Below are 20,769 nucleotides of genomic sequence, written 5' to 3'. Positions count from 1 at the left end.
AAGGCAAAATACACGGGGAATGGAGAAAAACGGTCGACCGGATGTCTGCCTGGTCGTGCGGTTTGCACGCTGGACTGTCGTTCGGACTTATCGATGGTCCCGGGTTCAAACCCTGCCCGCTCCCATCCCCCGTCGTCCTGCGGGAGGTTTGGACTAGGAAGTAATTATCTTCAGCTCTGAAGGAACATCCGAAATAAGTAAAACAAACATTTTACCAGTGCTGGAGAGCCTCCACTACAAAGATACAAATAGATTTGAATCTCGATGTGTGAGAAACTGTTACTTTTGTTGTTTCTTTGTTTTTCATTCCGCATTTGTACGTCTGCCGAACACGTGATTAAGAAGTGTACGCCTGTAGCATGCTCAGAATAAGCAAACACAGCTCCGGATTAACGGCTTGCGTCTACCAAGGGCCTTAGTCCCCACAAACTCAAAAATATACACTTTTTAAAACTAAAATATGAATATTAATTATTTTTCGAGGAAATTCACATAAAATTTACAAGAACATAAAATTTACAAGAACATAAAATTTACATAAAATTTACAAGAACATAAAATTTACAAGAACATAAAATTTACAAGGCCATAAAATTTACAAGAACATAAAATTTACAAGAACTCTTATTTTTTTCTAAACGTAACACACTCCGAAATAGAAGTATTTTCATTCATAAATAGATCTTTACTACAGCTTTCGATCCATTGTAGGGGCTTCCTAAAAAACTCCTGCCCGGGGTCTCTGCACACTTAAATCCGGCCCTGCGGTCGACAAATCATGCGTGGCGGCCCAACAGTTCATCTGAGATGAACTCCAATTGGTGGCAAGGCTGGAAGGATCGGTCCTCCCTTAGAGCCTTGGCGGAAAAACAGCAGTTCATCAGATTGGCGAAGGTGGTGTGGGTGGTAGTGTTTCAAATATTCCTTCAAGTATAACAATCACCAAACGGGAAAACAATGTGTGAATCACTTATGTAGCAAAGACAGACACATGTTCTGTACAATAGAGAGAAAACTAGGAAATAGTTTTTAAAAATTGCATCAAGTAAATGGGAAGGAGGGGGGGAAAGAGCGCGTGCAAGCCATAGAAAATCTTCAAACGTCTGATTAGGAGGCCATTGCAAAGCGAGCGCAGAAACACAGCGAGGCTTCCATCTCATTATGTTCGCATTAGTGTTGGCGAGATAAGCTCAAAGTGTTCCTTTCTCTTGTGCATTTCAAAGTTCCTTTCCTTAGTTACGTCATCCCAGTGTTCCTTTTTTTACTACGTACATTTCAATGTTCCCTTCTTTGTTACGTGCATTTCTATGTTCCCTTCTTTGTTACGTACATTTCAATGTTCCCTTCTTTGTTACGTGTATTTCATTGTTCCCTCTTTTGTTACGTACATTTCAATGTTCCCTTCTTTGTTACGTGTATTTCATTGTTCCCTTCTTTTGTTCAAGTTCTTTAATTACTTCTTTCTTTTGTTACGTGCATTTCAATGTTCCCTTCTTTTGTAACGTACATTTCAATGTTCCCTCTTTTGTTACGTGCATTTCAATGTTCCCTTCTTTTCTTACGTACATTTCAATGTTCCATTCTTTTGTTACGTACATTTCAATGTTCCCATATTTTGTTACGTGCATTTCAATGTTCCCTCTTTTGTTACGTACATTTCAATGTTCCCTTCTTTTGTTACGTGCATTTCAATGTTCCCTTCTTTTGTTACGTACATTTCAATGTTCCCTTCTTTTGTTACGTGCGTTTCAATGTTCCCTTCTTTATCTTAAGTTCTTTAATTACTTCATACCAGTGTTTCTTTCTTTTGTTACGCGAATTTCAATGGTTACCCCAAAACGTACTTAGGTCTAATTCTGCATTTAGCAGAATAGAATTTCAATTAAATTTTTTAAAGAGCTCAAAACATTTGTAAGATTTCCTGGGAGCCTGTTAGGCTGCTTGCATAATACACGGTTTTGATCGTACCATAAAAAAAAAACAACGAAAAAAAAAAAAAACAGTTGTATAAGGAACGACAATTGGGTTTTCGTCTTTCGTAATGACGGTAAAATACTGTACGATGCTTTTAAAACAACTTCGTGTTGATGGGGCACGTCAGCCTAAATAACGCAACCCATCTAGGAGAAGGAAAACTCGACTCCAAACCTGTGGCGATACTCCCCCGTGTGGGTATCGGGGCTTGGAAATGACCAATGACTAAGTGAATAATAGTGGACCTTTCCCCCCCCCCTCTAGGTGCTTTTTGACGGAGGTCTGGATTGCACTACACCAGACGGAGGTCCTTGCCTCACTACATTCTAATACTAGACATAAATTCATCATGAAGTGTTTTTTTTCCTGGATCTGGTGAATGTGATATCGTGAAGGGGCCTGGATCCAGGATGTGACGATTCCACAGAGCATACCCAGGGCACAGTCCACTTTAAGCTTTCTACTGCAGAAAAGTTCCATATGGAGAACTCTATGGATGGCGGAGAATGGACCATTGGCCAACCCACCTTGTACCATGGATATTCCGGTTACAGTCTTCAGACATAGATGTTTCCTTTCATGTCAGTATTGGAGAAAATTGCCAAGACCGAAAACTCCCTTAAAATGCGGGGACTATATATTTATATATTTTTAAAAGCCTGAGGAAACACCCAGCCTACACTAAATGCCAACGAATTCGTAATGACGGTAAAATACTGTACGGTGCTTTTAAAACAACTCTACATTGACATTGAACTCCACGATCGCCGTACGGCGCCTTGTACACGGTGGCAAGCGAGGCTAAAGGCATGCTTTCACATCACACGGTTAGTCGTACATTTGAAATGAAATAAAAATATGGAATGGCTAGTTACGGCAAGGTACAGTTCCATTCATTGTGAAAGCCTTCCAAGGCACACGCTTTCAATCCGAAATTGATGTCGCATTTCCGTAAAAAAAGGGGCTTTATATCTATGGATTTGTATAAAATAGTAGGCCTATTTATCCTTTGCAAATATTTTCATAACAATAAAATACTGAGAATTACATGCGTGTAAAAGCGACAGAACACATTGTTCCCCTTTCAGACATTGCGTTCTAGATCTATAGGGGAGATTATGAATGGGTCATCTGATGCTGTGGCCGACGGTTTACGAGTGTGTCGTGTGACCAGCACAACGACCAACTCCATTTACTTTCCCCAATTAATGTCAGGTACCCCTTTGGACTCAGACTCAAGGATCCCAAAATTAAAAATCCCAGTTTCACCAGGATTCAAACTAGGGAACCCGGTTAGGAAGTCAAGCGATGCCAAACAGTAAAAAAAAGTTAAGACTTTTCACGAGGCCTTATTATTAAGAGAACGTTATTGGCCTTTGTAAGAAAGTAAGAATCTTAATATTCCATAATAGGATTTTATTGCAATATTGATTGACTGTAACTACAATGTATATCAAAAAGAGTTGTAACTTCTAATTTTAATAAAAATTAGTTATCATTTTTTAAGTAATAAATACTTCTGATTTTACGTTACATATTAGGTTCCTATAAAAATGTATTAAATTTATTTAATGTTATTAAATTAATATATTTTTAGAACAGTATTTAAAATCTTATTTTTTTTTAAAAGCGAAAATTATTTTCTTTTTAAATGTTTAAAAAAATAATTAATATGTATATTTTTGCCATATAATCTATTAGGAAAAAGTCCAACAAGCCTTTCACATTTTTGTTGTCATGGACACAACATGTTTTCCCCGTCTCTTTCCCTTCTCTGTAAATAAAAACATTCTAAAGTATTAAGATCTTCAACTTTAGAAGTAAGACTGTAAGACACATCTATGTCTTAGCAAGACGCACTGTTGTGGACGGTCGTTGACTTACAACACCAAACTGCTGGTAGACAATTAAACCGCTGTATTATAGCTTCACTTAAAAAACTTTGAAATAACTTGAGTAACATCTATGTGAGAAACAAAACAAAACAAACAACTTTTACTACAATACAGACAAATTTGAACTTGAGATGAAACAAATAAATGGAGTAGACTTTAGAAATAAAATAAAAATAGTATTTTGAACAAAATCTAACTCACTACAAAAAACACGTCTTTTCACTCTGGCAATTCGGAGTCGTATAAACTTTCTTAAAACCGCTGACGACATTGCCATTGTCTTGCATCATTCACAACCAATCGCCAACCTCTTCCCACCGTCACCATAGAAACACACACACACACACACACACACACGAACCCTTACCTGTAACTGTTTTGACAAGACATACTCTTACCTCTGACTGTTTTGACAAGACACACTCTTAAATCTGACTGTTTTGACAAGACACACTCTTACCTCTGACTGTTTTGACAAGACACACTCTTACCTCTGACTGTTTTGACAAGACACACTCTTACCTCTGACTGTTTTGACAAGACACACTCTTACCTCTTACTGTTTTGACAAGACACACTCCTACCTCTGACTGTTTTGACATTACACACTCTTAAAGCTGACTGTTTTGACTAGACACATTCTTACCTGACTGTTTTGACTAGACACATTCTTACCTGACTGTTTTGACTAGACACATTCTTACCTGACTGTTTTGACAAGACACACCCCTACCTCTGACTGTTTTGACATTACACACTATTAAATCTGACTGTTTTGACTAGACACACTTACCTGACTAGTTTGACAAGACACACTCAAACCTCTGACTGTTTTGACAAGACGCGCTCTTAGAAAGACACACCTCTAACTGTTTGCAGCACTTTGGTCCTGATTACAGCAGTATACCGCTGGCACCATGCTGCTGCCAATTGGCACAGCCAGATCGAGAATTTCCCAGGAGAATGATTTCAGCAAACAGAATTTTACGACATATTAGACACGACGTAATTAGAGCTCAATTCAATTAGCTGGTGTTTGTTTACAGTTGATTGTCGTGACGAAGCCGAAAAAAAAAAAAAGAAACAAATGAATAAATCAAAATATATAGTCTATGTCAAAAACATAATGCCATCAACAACAGAGTAAAGAAGTAAAATGAAAATAGAAACATCAAATACTCGGAAATAAATATTACTTCGAAACAACGAAACAAAACATTCGTTTTTTGTAAACAAGCTATTAAATCCAGTTTTTAAAATCAATTTTAAACATTATTTTACAAAGCTTATATCAACTCACTCTGTCTGTCTGTTTGTCTGTCTGGTAAAAATTTAGAAGTTTTTTTCCTCTCATTTCTCATTTTCAGATCAAATTAAATTAAAACAATTATTCCCTGTACCTGACAAGGCATGAATCAATCACAAAAACTAACCAATTAGTTCATATAATTATTGGTGATTGATTATTTTGTTTGACATCAAAATAAGGGAAATAAATGCGACTTAATGAGAGATGTGGATGTATATATGGATTTAATCTTATTATCCACACAGTAGTTCGCTTCTCTAAACGCCGATGATGTGGATGTATATATGGATTTAATCTTGTTATCCACACAGTAGTTCGCTTCTCTAAACGCCGATGATGTGTTCAAAGCAGTGTGTTCCGCCGAACCATAGTTTTTCGCGAGCCCTGAAGATGTGTTCCACAAAATACTGAAATAATTAACTAGTAGGCTGGATAATGAATTAATCTCTCTAACAAAAATAAGCAAAGAGTTCCGCTAAATACTCAGAAAGTGCGGAGTGTTCCGCTAAATACTCACAATGTGCGAAATGATCCGTTAAGTAAAAAGTTTGGGAAACACTGGTCCAAAGAAACAGCAATAGCCTTACAGTTTAGGATCAGCGGCGTCTGCAGATTCTGTCAGCAGGGCCGGCATTTGATGGAGGCTCAAGGCGAAGTGAATTTGGTGGCCGCTAATGAAATTTAAAAAGATAAAAATAAATAGCGAAAATATAAAATTGCGCAATCTATTTAAAACCCCAGTGGATTCTAAAAATAACATTGGGCACACGTTTCCCCATTTCTTCGCTAAAAAAAAATACTCTTTCGAGCACTCTTCCTTTTATTCATGTGCTCACGCATTTGTCGTAAGTCTACTCGTGAATTTTTGTTGGATATTTAATCCATAAATGTACGTTATTTTTTGGTGTATCCGGCGTACAGAAAACGGAAGTCTTGATCAGCGAAGCGTTTTAATAATGGATGGCTGCCTGGCCGTGCGGTTTGCGCGCTGGGCTGTCGTTCGGATTTATCGACGGTCGAGGGTTCAAACCCTGCCCGCTCCCATCCCCCGTCGTCCTGCGGGAGGTTTGGACTAGGAAGTAAACTGTCTTCAGCTCTGAAGGAGCATCCGAAACCTGTTAAACATTTTACAAACATTTTACAATAATATATTCTAATATAATATAATAATATAATATATTAATATTAGTTTTTTCACTTTTTAACACTGTCCAGTGGACAAAGACAGACAGTCACAGGAATTACTTGCAGACATGATACTTGATGACTTATAATGTAGAATTACTACGTTTATTTACACAAAATTATAAGATACAAGATAAATCTCAATTTCCATGAACATGATAGATACATATATGTTTACGCTGTGCACAAATGCTTTTGCCTACACATAGGTCATGTTGAATCCAAATGTAGATGAATCATATTTATTTACTTTTACGTAAATAATCTTATCTATAATATATGATCTAGCAGCGGTTCTCAACCTTTTATGCTCGGCGACCCCTTTTTACATTCCCTCACTCTGCCGCGACCCCCCCCCCAACACACGCACACAGCAATAGAAGAGTAGACAATAACAATCCATATTTTCGATGGTCTTAGGCGACCCCTGGCTAATCGTCAATCGACCCCCAAGGGGGTCGCGATCCACAGGTTGAGAACCCCTGATCTAGAGGAAATCTACGTCCGGGGAACATAGAAAGAAATCCGACTCTCTTTTCCCTTGTTAAGCTCACTTAAAGGGAAATAATTAGACTGGCAATCTTTTTTTTATATTATGATAACATTGCCAATTAAAGAAAGACAACAATGGACCGATAATTCACCCTTTAAATAAAACTGCTCTTGCATGCTCATTATTGACAATGTGGATACTGGATAGCCTTATCGCTCTGAGATGATAAAAAAAATATGCTTTTTTTTCCCCCCTCAATTATCACTGGAAACAGGAACGACTACTCTAATTGGCTCATCTACTAATTAAAGATTTAGTGAGGCAATTTTTGCGAAGACCAATATATAAGTGTAAAAAACTTTCTTAGCTTTGCAATACAACATAGTTATAATCTATTTTACACAGGACGGAAAGACACGGACAACCGTGCTGGGGGAATTCTTAATTAATCTAGCTTTACACATAGTTACAACACACATAAATCGCAAAAGCGTGACATGAATTAGCCAACATTCTATAGTATTATTGTTAACAAGAAGGCTGTCGGGTGGTTCGGTAAGCGCTCTGGACTGTTGTTCGGTGGTCTCAATGGTCCCTGGTTCAAACCCCCCGCTCGACGTGCCCCCCTCGTCCTGCGGGATGTTTCGGCTAGGATGCACTTATCTTCAATTCTGGAGGAGTATCCGAAGTATGTAAAACATTCTACAAACAAACATTACAATCTTGTGGGAATTAAAAAAAAATTGTTTTAATTAAAGACACATAGTAAACCAAAGTTGATAGTGAATATCACTATCTCTGTTTTTTTTTTCATCTTGCTTTGATTGATTCGTGTTTTGCTACGGACGTTGAATAATTATGCAAAGTTTCAACTTCAGAAAAAACGTGCTCAAAATTATTATCAGACAGACAGACAAACAGAGCCAGTTGATATAAACTGTGTAATCCTACACTGCATCTTTGGTTCGCTCGTGCTTCTCAGTCACAGCAACGTCGCAGCCTGTGGGCAGTTGAGACCAATAGTTCTTGGCCACGTCACAGGCCATGACGTCACGACTTGGGACTTGGTAATGTGCTATTGGTCTACAGTTTGCGACGTTTCAGAACACTTGTTAGACCTACTAGAAAGATTGGTCTCAGCCACAGTCGCTTTTGTCACACAAAACACATGTATGGGCAGCTATCTCATGAGTACGTTGTGCATGTCACAACTAGAGAATCCATTGAGTTATCGCTTAGAAGCTGTTTGAAGAGTTTAATTGACATATTTGATTACAAAATAGTACTAATAACAAGGTTTTAGAGGAATCAAATGAAAAAGAAAGGAAAGAGAGAGAAATAAACATATAAAGGAAAGTTAAAGGGAGAGAGAGAGAGAGAGAGAGAGAGAGAGGGAGAGAGAGAAGAAAGAGGGACGAAAGGGTAAAAAGAGAGTGATACAAAAGAGAGAGAGACAGAGAGAGAGAGAGAGAGAGAGAGAAAAGAAAGAGGGAGGAATAGTGTACAGTATCGGATAGTGTGAGAGAGAAAGAGATAGGCAGAGAGAGAGAGAGAGAGAGAGAGAGGGAGAAAGGAAACAAAGAGGCAGTAGTAGATTATCAGAGAGAAAAAAGAAAAATAAGAAACTAAGTGATACAGAGAAAGAAAAAGAGAGAGAGAGAGAGAAAGAACAAGGATAAAGAAAAAGATAGAATTAAAACACAAAAAGCGTAATCATAATAAGGAAACTTTTTTCTCTGTGTAGTTCCGAGTGTGTAGTTCCGAGTGTGTAGCTCCGAGTGTGTAGTTCCGAGTGTGTAGCACTATAAACATGCAAAAAGAAATCAACTTTATTGTCTATCTAACTGATAAAACCACTCTGTGTTTTCTTCTTATGGTTGGCCTCTCAGAAGATGAGTCAAAGTGGTTTATTTGAGGTTGTCTCTCCCCACCTTAACCAAATCGATCAACACCTGTTGCAGGCTGAACTTATTACAACACAAAAGGAGCAGTCACTCCCGTACAACGGCGCACAAACTTACAGTAGACAAAGGAAAACCATTTAGGCTAATACAGTATGGTTATATATTAAGAAATACATGTAGGACTCTACAAAGGGGACTAATTCAGTTTATACCAACACTTCAGTCAAGTACACATTCTTTCCTTTGTTTTAGATACCAAACCAAATAATTAATGATCAATGGTTGAATCTGGGATAAAATGAAGTATATTTTCTCTTCATATATCAATATGGAAAGTTTTTTTATTATCTAGTGTTAGTTTAAAATTATTAGGCGACGACCTAATTCTCTATGAAAAGTATATCTTCCCTTAGATAGTACAGTCTCTACATAAAACAAAATTAATTACAACATATTGGTACTTACAATCCGGTCCTACACGTACTACAAAATCCATAAAAAGACAACTAACAATACCAATCACGTCAAAGACAAGTAATACAGATATATGGATTACAAGTTGTCTAAATAAATGAAGTACAAGCTATACTTATACATCAAATACTAAAGGTATTACTACAAAGCTAAAATACAATTAGCAATACAAATTACGTTAATTTCAACAAGTAATGGCTCCTTCTGTCTAGGAAGACAACGGAAGCTTTTGCCCTGGGCGATGTTCGTACCAGCACGGCACAGTCTCCATGCTGTCCTCTTGGGCTATCACCTCCCATATACTTTCTTTTGATGCATGTGGTTCTCATGTCTCACTTGCAGACATCATTTTAGGTTAGTCTTGGGCGGCCCTTGGGTCGGACACCCTTCACAAGCTTAGCATACAGGATGTCTGTAGGAATTCTTCCATCTAGCATGCGGGTGACAAGTCCGAGCCAGCGCAGTCTTCTCTACGTCAGAAAAGCATTACAGCCAATACTTTAAATAGACATAGTACACAACCAATACGCTTAAGTGTAGGCTAAAAAAAAGCCTTATAGACCTATGGCCGGCCTCATGGCATTACAACCTATGCGGCCGCAGTGGCCCCCGCACTTTCATAGCCCCACCCCCGCGCTATGTCTAGGTGTAATTTTTTTAATTAAACCATTATCACTTATATATAATAACAGGGTTTCGCGGCTCCCTTACTTTCCAGGACCTCCTGGAAATCTCCTGAAATTATTAAAATCTCATCAAAAACTCATAAAAATCTACTGAAAATGGACAAAATTGTCATTTTAGGGGTGCCAATCCCACGCGTGATAAAAAAAAACTGCATTGCTTTTCTGTGATAAAATCTTATTGTAAAGACGAATGTATTTTCTAATACAAAATCTTATCCCCTGTCCATACTGGGCACCGCGCAATCTGTTTCGCATAGGTGCCTCGCAATAGTTAAGACCGGCCCTGTCAAGATCAAGTAGATTCTAAGCTTTTTACTTTAGGAATTATTTTTAACAGGAGCATTGAATACAATGAGCATTTAATACATTCCATCTCCTGCTTTTAGATGACAAAGAGTTAATATAGACGGATGTGCAATAATGACAGAATAACAGGAGACAATGGTTTGTTTTAAAAGGGACTGGTCATTAAGAGCAGACGACCTTTAGAAAGAATGACAAACGTTTTATAAAAAACAATCGAAGCGGACATGTTTTATGTCACTATTGTTGTGGTCGTAGCTAATGTTTGACCAATCAATTCAACTTGGAAAGCAGCAAAATGTAAAATTGTTGGCAAGTTCGGCCATTAGTGACAATCTTAGTGCCTGGAGTTAAAAGCTTTAATAAATGATAATCGCTGTGTAGTAAAGAGCTCTGTCCTTCTGAAAAATATTTAAGAGATTTTTTTTAGTTTGTTTCCTGCCTACCATTTCATTCCTCACACTTCTTGATCTTCCACACACTTCTTGACCTTCCACACACTTCTTGACCTTCTACACACTTCTTGCCCTTCCACACACTTCTTGATATTCCACACACTTCTTGATCTTCCACACACTTCTTGACCTTCCAGCCACAAAAATATATTATAGAAATTTAAAAAATAACCCTTTGGGTCAGGATTGTGTGATTTTATCAGAGGCGTAGCTAGCCATGTGCTAGTAGTGCGGGACGCACATTGCCTCAAGTGGCGAGGGGCATCAAACTAAGGACAAACTTTCACAGTGAAAACAACACATTGTACATACATTAACAAAGAACTACTACTGTAATTGAAATGTTTGCTACCATTGACAAAAGCGAATTTCGACTAGAGCGAAATATGCCTCAAAGGTTTGTCGCAGTTTCTTCACAAGTCTTTAAACAACTGTAACAAGGACATGTTTTGTATTTCTGACGATTGCGGTAATTGTGGCTATATGCGATAAAATTATTGATAGTTTTACGAGCAAGAAAGTACGAAACATTTATTTGACGAATCTTTTAATTAAATTGATATATTTTTTTGCCAATCAGCATTACTTTAACCATGAATACACATTAGTTAGAAAAAAAACGTCTTTTCGCTGTTTTATTTAGTTTTTTTTTTATTAGGGAGGGGGCATCATTAGGAGCTGCCGCCCTGGGCATCATGTACCCTAGCTACGCCACTGGATTCTACCATTACATATTAATAATAATAATAATAATAATAATAAAACAAAAAAATTAAACGAGGACTTTCTTGGAAAATACAAGCAGAGAGTAAATAAAATTCTCAACACAAAACTGTCTGGCAGTAACCTCATCACGACAATTAATAGCTGGGCTGTCTCCGTGCTCGTAATTACTATTACACTCATCAAATGGACAGACACCGACCTACATGACATTGACAGACTCACGAGGAAATCATTAACCAAATTTCAATGCTTACACCCCAAGACTTCCACCATAAGGCCATACCTGCCCTGGAAGGATGGAGGCCGTGGATTGCAGAACATCTTCAAACTGTGTAAGACGCAAGTTTCAAAAATACGATCAAAACTACACGCCTCTAGCAATGAAGTAGTTTCCTTCCTATTGAATACGACTAAGATGCAACCCGTCTGAACCTAAACAATCGTTTTGGACGACGAATGGGAAGAAAAAACACTCCACGGAAAATTTCCGGCTTTATTAGATGGGGACAACATTGACAAGGCTGCTTCCTTAGCATGGCTCAAAGCGGGTCATCTCTACCCTGAAACTGAAGGCCTTATCACAGCAATACAGGACAGAGTAATCAGGACAAAAAAAAATGTTGTTGACAAATGCCGAAAATGTGGAAATGTGGGTGAGTCAATTGAACACATAATGGCAGGATGTTCAGCCCTATCGAGAAACTGCCTACCTAGGTCGCCATAACCACCCATCAAGGTGTTATGTGGCCATCAGGGTGTTATATGGGTGTTATATGGCAATCAAGGTGTTATGTGGCCATCAAGGTGTAATATAGCCATCAAGGTGTTATACGGCCATCAAGGTGTTATGTGGCAATCAAGGTGTTATGTGGCCATCAAGGTGTTATGTGGCCATCAAGGTGTAATATGGCCATCAAGGTGTTATGTGGCCATCAAGGTGTTATGTGGCAATCAAGGTGTTATGTGGCCATCAAGGTGTAATATGGCCATCAAGGTGTAATATGGCCATCAAGGTGTTATAAGGCCATCAAGGTGTTATATGGACATCGAGGTGTTATGTGGCCATCAAGGTGTTATGTGGCCATCAAGGTTTTATGTGGCCATCAAGGTGTTATATGGCCATCAAGATATTATATGGCCATCAAGGTGTTATATGGCCATCAAGGTGTTATATGGCCATCAAGGTGTTATATGGCCATCAAGGTGTTATATGGCCCTTTGGGGTGTTATAAGGCCATCAAGGTATTATATGGCCATCAAGGTGTTATATGGCCATCAGGGTGTTATATGGCCATCAGGGTGTTATATGGCCCTTTGGGGTGTTATAAGGCCATCAAGGTATTATATGGCCATCAAGGTGTTATATGGCCATCAGGGTGTTATATGGCCATCAGGGTGTTATAAGGCCATCAAGGTGACTCACCGCCTCAACAGCCACTTGCTAATCCTGGTTCCTTTTTGCATTGGGTAAAATCAGGTGAATTCAGTGAAAGAACTCCCTTCATCTCTATCTGGACAACCCACACAGTTTGAAATCAGTCTTAAAACATTTAAAATTAATGTTTATTTGATAATTAATTTAATACTGAATTTTATTATATACTTGTACATATTTTTGTTTCTGTTTTAACAAATCAGCCTAGGATGAACATTAGTCAATAGTCTTATAACTCTGTTGGATGCTATTGCATTTACTCATGGTCTTTTCGGTACACTTAGAAAAAAAGAAGTGAAGTTCCCCTTTTATATCATGCGGTCTATAGGGCAGATGAGGTTAAGGTCATCTGGTTCTTTTGGCCAACGATTAACGAGTAGGGTGTCATGTGGCCAGCACAACGATCTACCGCCTTTACTTTCCCCAACGAAAGTCAGGAACCCATTAGAAGTGTGTGGACTAAGGGGCGCCCTGGAAATTCTGAAGTTCGAAATCCCCCTCTTCACCGAGATTCGAACCAAATACCTCTGGCTCGGAAGCCAAGCTCTTAACCACTCAGCCACAGCTATGAAAGAGAGAGAGAGAGAGAGAGAGAGAGAAAGAGAGACTTCGGGAGAGAGAGAGAGAGAGAAAATTAAACACTAAGACTATAACTAAAACTAAGACTAAGACTAAGACTAAGACTGAGACTAGGACTAAGACTAAGACTAGGACTAAGACTAAGACTAAGACTAAGACTGAGACTAGGACTAAGACTAAGACTAAGACTAAGACTAAGACTAAAACTAGGACTAGGACTAGGACTAAGACTAAGACTAGGACTAGGACTAAGACTAAGACTAAGACTAAGACTAAGACTGAGACTAAGACTAGGACTAAGACTAAGACTAAGACCAAAACTAAGACTAAGACTAAGACTAAGACTAAGACTGAGACTGAGACTAAGACTAAGACTAGGACTAAGACTAAAACTAAGACTAAGACTAAGACCAAAACTAAGACTAAGACTAAGACTGCTTTATTGATCCTTATGAAAATTTGTTGTGATTACAAGGACTCTTTTCTCATATAAAGACAACACAACAGAAACATACACATAAATAGAACAGACACAACATAAAGAAGGTAATCTTCTAGCCGTTCCTCTCTAGTAAAACTTTTCATTAAAAGACACTGGAGCAGTGGATCAGTGATGTGATGAATGAAAACTTTCACCCTGATCCACTACTCGGGGTGATGGATCTGTGTGATAGCAAGGTGTGTGTGTGTGTGGGGGGGGGGAATGACGGAAGCGTTTTGGCGTTCACATTTACTACATGCGCCCTGGTCACTTTTTCATGTTTTTATTACCCTTTCTCTCTCTCCCCCCCCCCTGTTGAATCTGTTTGACCTTCGCGTGAATGGAACACATTAGAAGTCACGCTACAGTGGACCTTGGGGGGTGGGGGGGGGGTGGCTCAACGATGACAGAAGCTCTATCTATATAATTAAAAACAACAACAAATATTAAATGGGAAAGTGAAAGAGATGAGATGGGAGGGAACTGTGTCGGTCTAAGATTAAAGAAAAGTTATTTCTTTTTGTTGGATAGCTGTCTGGTCGCGTAGCATGAGCTCTTGACTGTCGTCTCCAGGGTCCCGTGTTTGAACCCTGCCCGCCACTCCCCGCCCCTGTGGTCATCAAACAATGTTGATAAAGCCTGCAGACATTAGATCATATTAAGTCCTACAGTTCTCAAGCCGAGTGTTATGGAGTTTTTGTAGTTTCCTGCATACAACTTCCCGTACAGAAGTCGTTTGGGAAGGCGTTTGTCTGGCATGCGGACTACATGTCCCGCCCATCGAAGTTTGGACCTTTTTACTGTCGCATTGATACTGTACATGTTGGACAGCTTTAAGATTTCTGTGTCTGATATGTGGTCGGACCAACGCTCCTTATGGATACTCTTTAGACAGCGTAGGTGGAATGGGTTTAGCTTTTTGGTGTGACGGATATATATATATATATACTTTACTGACCTTTACTGTGTCTGTCTGTCTGTCTGTCTCCCCCTGTCTTTCTTTTATTATCGATCTCAGCTTCTTGTACGAGTCACCCCGCAGTATGTGTTCCTGTTGGTCAATGTGTCTCACATACATCATGCTATCAAATTATTACCTTCTGAATTTCACAATAGTTGCCATGGATACCGCAGGTGTTTAAATGAAAGTCAATCTTTAGAGAGATGAAAGCTGTTCCAAGGTGATTTCATCCTTCCACTCTTTTCAACCCCAAGTGCTGTCATCACTAAATAAATTACACCCTCAAAAGTGTGTGTTGCGCGCGTGTGTGTTGTTTATATGGTGTTACTTAACTGAATCAGAAGAAACAATGCATTGATTTTTTTTTGATTTTTTTAATTTGACAAAAGAGGAAAAAAAAATAGATCAAAGGGCGATAAACAAAGGCAACATTAAAGTGATGAGATTAATGGAGTGAAGAGACTCGTTAAATATGTCGAGTTTTTAAGTACACAGACCTTTACATTTTGTGAAATATCCAGAGCAGTGCTTCTCAGCCTCATCGTGATGCTCGGGCTAACATTAACTTAGTCCAGTGGTTCTCAACCTGTGGGTCGCGACCCCTTGAGGGGTCGATTGACGATTTGTCAGGGGTCGCCTAAGACCATCGAAAATATGGATTGTATTTTGTCTATTCTTCTATTGCTGTATGTGTGTGTGTGTGGGGGTAGCGGCAGAGTGGGGGATAGTAAAAAGGGGTCGCCGAGCTTAAAAGGTTGAGAACCGCTGCCTTAGTCTGTTGGACCGTTGGGGCACAATGCAAGATTTGTCTACCGCCTTTCTCCACTCCTTTCTGTTTTTTTGCCTTAGTTAGAATCTATTTTAATGGCAGGGCCGTCCATTCTTTTATGTTGTCCTCCCATCTCTGTCCGCCTCTTCTTCTTTTCCTGGTACTGTTCCCTCAAGGAAGGTCTTCGCAAGCCTCTAAGAGCTCGTAATTTGGCCATAGATTTTTAGCTTGGGTTGTTTTTTTTTTACGATAGTTAGCAGGTCATCATGGGGTCCAATAGCTGCAGTAAATCTGTCTCTAATCTCTTGGTTTGTGATGCGGTCTTTAAATGTGGGTTAGGCCAATAGGGAAGCAAAAAGAACCCCCGTTGGGATGCCTAAGGACTGAGTCCTATTAACTGGCGGGTATGGAAGAAGGCCCCAACAAACATGTCACTATCCACACACCATTCCTCAAACGACCGTTTTTATGGCGGACACCTGCACGGCTGATGTGGTACAGAGAACGAATATGGGGGAGTTTCCCTGATGTGCTCGGCTTTTGACCTCGCTTCTAATCCGAGCGCCTTGGGATATGGGCTATCGGTAATAGGATGTAATTATTTACTCCTTCTTGGATCTTTCCCTGATAGAGGTTTGTTCAGACAGATGGAGGCAAGCTTCCATAGGCCTTAAGTTCTAGGAGTCATAGACTCAACTCATAGGACAAGTTTCCATAGGACTTGAGCTGTAAGAGTCATGGACTCCTCAACTCTCAGTACAATTAGATAGAGAAATAGGAATGTGAAATATAAAGCTGAATCACTGTGCATAATTTGTAAATGTAATTGTCCTGTAGACATTATAATATATTGTTGAATCATGCACATATTTTTTACATTTTCGTATGTCTCCACCATTAATCACTATTTTTTATCAGAATATAAAATATTTTGATGTAAGATTCAGTAGGTTCTTTGAATGTACATATTTACCTCCCCACCACGCTTTTAAATACTTTTTAATAATAATAATCTTTATTATCCGTGGGGACATTTATTTTACAATTGAGAATTACAAATAACAATACATTAGTAGCGCAAATGATTTGTATGAAAGAACACACAATATACATTCAAAACTCATTTTCCAATTTTAAAATTACATGCGACATTTGTATTTCGCTCAATGATTAATTTACGAAAGGAACAAAAGAGTTATTGAGTCTATACCTTGGAGTGCAGGGGTTCTCAACCTGTGGGTCGCGACTCCCTTGGGGGTCGATTGACGATTTGCGAGGGGTCGCCTAAGACCATTGAAAATATGGATTGTTATTGTCTATTCTTCTATTGCTGTATGTGTGTGTGTGTGGGTCGCGGCAGAGTGGGGGATTGTAAAAAGGGGTCCCGAGCATAAAAGGTTGAGAACCGCTGTAGTAGTGGTGGGTGTTGTATATCATCTTTGCGGGTGTTGCTTTATTCTTTAAATCTTTATAACTTTCTTAGTAATGTTTTACGCGAATAATTGCCTAAGTGGAGTTTGTTTGTTGCCAATGATTTTATTAACAGTGAATGACCTGAATTTGACCTCGAGTGTTAAAGCCTCCTCAGCCTTTTCAAGTTAATATGTGAATAACTGTGCCATGGAAATGCTTATAAAAATAGTAGGTTGGTTTTATAGTTATCTATTCTTAGTTTCAAACTTTTCTGTCTACAAAGTATAAAGAGGACTAATTCAAATTTTACCATCATATCAGTTCTTTTTCTCTCTCTTGTTTGAGATAACAAACAAAATAATTAATTACTAATTGTTCATTAACAAATTAGTTAATATTTTAAATTGATTCTTGCTTTGACAAGTAAAAAAAAAATAATTGTGCGAAATTTCAGCTTCATCCGAAATTACGTGTGGGTGAATAGATGTGTACACACGTTTTACCAGCCAGAGAGAGTTAATATAAGCTTTGTAAAAAGTCTAGATCTTCATATTTATTTTTGCACAAAAGAATTGAATTAGTTCTGGTTTCCCGCAGAATGTCTTTTTTTTTTTGGGTGTCCACAAAATGGATGACTATTTTGTATTTATTTTTAAGCCTCCTCGTGTTTTTTTTTTTTTAATTTCCCATTTCGTGGAACACATTTAATAGTCTCTGAACACTTTTCACCCCCCCCCCCCATCCGCTCGAAAAACTTTCACCCCTACCCCATAAAACACTCCCCCCCGCCCCCCCATCCTACAGAACACCCCTTCAGTCCATTATTCTTATTTCTTACGCTGCAATCTATCCACGCAACAAATACAAAAAAAAAAGCGTGTGTGTGTGTGTTGTCTGTCGATGGCTGGTCACGATGTATAGATCACTGGCGGGTGGGGACGCGCGGGCGACGCGAGTGTTGTCTTCCTCTGTCTCTTCGTGAGCAGACAACGTGAGTTGTCCCCTCCTCTAAGCATCACAGATTAGCTAGCCAAGACCCTTTTTTTTTTTGGTCTTTGTAAAATCTCTTTTAAGGGGGGAAGGGTAGTCAAAATGCTTTTTTTTTTTAAATTAGCTATTATATGTTTCTTTAAGTTTTAATAGATAGTATATGTAGTTTAAGGATATAATAAATGCAAAAATTTTTTAAAAAAATATTTTTTTTTGCCTTTGATGCACAAAATTGTATAAAAATAGCATATTTTGTATATATTTGAAGTAACAATTTATTTCCAAAACTACTTGCAAGAATTCAATGAAACTTGCCACAGTTATTCATAATATTAATAAGTACAACATCTATTGATTAGAATGTAAATAAATTAAGAATTTTTTTTTTAATTATTTTTTCCCTTTTAAGGTTTTTAAAATAAATTTTTTTTTTATTAATTTTTTTTTTGCATTATCAAATCTTTTTTTCCTTTCACTATTTAGCCAAACTGTCTGTAGATGTTGTAGATAAATATATTTTAAAGATGTGGTAAAAATTTGAACCTAATATGTTAGACCATTTCTGAAATATTTTGTTTTTCTCAACTCATCTGCGCCAAATTCACACAATGGAGAAAACGCAAAAAGAAAAATTAAAAGCAAAATAAATATTTATTTCAACAGCTTAGGTCATATAAAAGTATATTATTTTAAAAGAAATGCCATTTGCTCAGATGTTACAAGTTTTAAAAAATGAAAATATAAATTTGGAGATAAATGGTTTACAATTTAACCCCCCCCCCCCCCCAATAAAAAAATTCAAACCATTTTTATGGAATATTAATCACAAATCAATGTTCAAAAAAGATGCCACCAAGTGTTTTTTTCATAATGTTTGAAATCTGGAAGTGTCTTTGAAGTTAAAGTGGTGGCATAAGGTATCACATCTTTAATTAAGTACATACATATACCGAATGAGCCCTTTTGTTTATAGGCTCAATGCTATTTTAAAAAATACCAAATTTCAATCCAATCAGGTCAATCAAGGAAAACGGGTTGGTTAGGAGAAGCAGCCTTAGCAGTGTGAGGGCTATGAGTGAGTGTCATATCAGTGCCACATATTTGTACGCAGAGCTGGCAGTGACAAAAGATTTTCTTTATCACGTCTCCCTCCACCCACAAAGGCATGAGGCCTGGGGGGGGGGGGGCGCTGCCTTGCTTGACACCACAAAAGGCCATCTCTGTGGTTATGCTAATAAGTACACATGAAGATGATAGTACTTTAGCTTGCTCTTGTGAACCAGCTTCAAAAAATTTGTGGACTAGTTTTCCAGTAGACAGAGACCTGGAATTCTCAGTAGCGACCATATATCCAGTTTGTTTTTTGTTTTCTGACATCTGTTTTTTGCTACTTCTTGAAGCCAAACTTTCTTTGATAGTTTAGCAGATCTTGTGTGCACATGATTTGGATGTTTCTTCCGCTTTGAAGAATATATATTACATCCTAGCATGACAGGATGAAGGTGGAGGTTAGTGGGCAGGGTTTGAACCTGACACCCATCGAAACCACCCAGCAACATTTCAGTTTGCATCTGACACGACCAGGCAGCCATCGATCTTCCCTTTGCCTGAATATTGTAGAACGAACTGTACTGTAGCTTGCCTTCTGAGTACCATTTTCTGAAATAAATATATAAAAGAATGCTTAGTACACTATAATTATAGTTATAAACTATAATAATAAACTTACTAAAATCTAAAAAGTAAAAATTCATAAATTTTAGCTGAAATAAATGCTTTCCAAACTAGATCTATAACAATCTATGTAATCTACAACAATGTACATAATTTAGATCTAGCCTACTTTTATATATATATACATAATACTAATCTAAGTACTGATCTAGATCTAGGTCTAGTTATAAACAATGATTATAAATATAATGTCAATCATCAATGTAGATAGATCTAGACGACTGTAGTTGTAGTAGTGTAGACTGTCTGAAGTCAAGTTGGGTCTAAAGTATTCTAAAGTCTAGTAAAATCTAGATCTTAATCTATAATATAGTCTTAGATCTAGATCTAAATCAGATCTGGTAGTAGTTAGTAGAATGTCTAGATCTAGTAATAGTAGTAACTAGATGAGTAGATTCTAGATCTAGACACTGCACTAGATCTAGATCTAGAATTTTTTATTTTTGGACTTGGCAGGGTGACGGTCTGTCCTTCTAATGACAAGATCTAGATTAAATCGAAATCTTGGACTTGAAAACAATAAAAAAATATATATTTACCTTAGAATAGTTCTCTTGATTGGTAAAGAAGATGAACTCTAACTCAATTGATAAGAAAAATATAAAAACAGCTTGAAAATATGCATGAACTGAGCAGTCAGATAATTCAAGATGGCGGACAAAAGTAAACACGTTGGGGTGCATTGTGGTCCTTGGTAGACCCGATAATTGTGTCATTTACTAAAAATAGCTAACCTATTTTATTGTGACCAATGAAATTAGAGACTTTACAAATCAGTGACGTATTTCAAATTTATTTTCTGGTTCAGTGTGGTACAAAAATAAATATAAAAGTAGGTCAACAAGATAGGTGCTTTACAGACGTAGAGAATGATACCAAACATGGCGTCATAGACGTATTAAAGAAAGTTGTTGTTAAGGACCAAAAATGCACTATTTTATCCTAAAAATGAGACATTTTAGATTATTTACATCTAACACACATCACAAAAACTCATTTTATA

The 20,769-nt window shown here is 37.8% G+C and overlaps 1 long non-coding RNA gene across 1 annotated transcript; it reads right to left on the bottom strand.

The window, feature by feature from the left end:
- Positions 1–18,664: 18,664 nt before the first annotated feature.
- On the bottom strand, positions 18,665–20,712 carry LOC129926434 (uncharacterized). The gene is made up of 2 exons (XR_008778087.1): positions 20,306–20,712; positions 18,665–19,691 (listed from the first exon to the last, which is right to left on the bottom strand). It is a non-coding gene; the product is annotated as an uncharacterized LOC129926434 (long non-coding RNA).
- Between the last annotated feature and the right edge of the window lie 57 nt (positions 20,713–20,769).

Source organism: Biomphalaria glabrata, chromosome 5, assembly GCF_947242115.1.
Source record: "Biomphalaria glabrata chromosome 5, xgBioGlab47.1, whole genome shotgun sequence".
In the NCBI taxonomy this organism is placed as follows: domain Eukaryota; kingdom Metazoa; phylum Mollusca; class Gastropoda; family Planorbidae; genus Biomphalaria; species Biomphalaria glabrata.
Note: the sequence above shows the minus strand (reverse complement) of the source record. Positions and strands in the feature narration are given on the sequence as shown.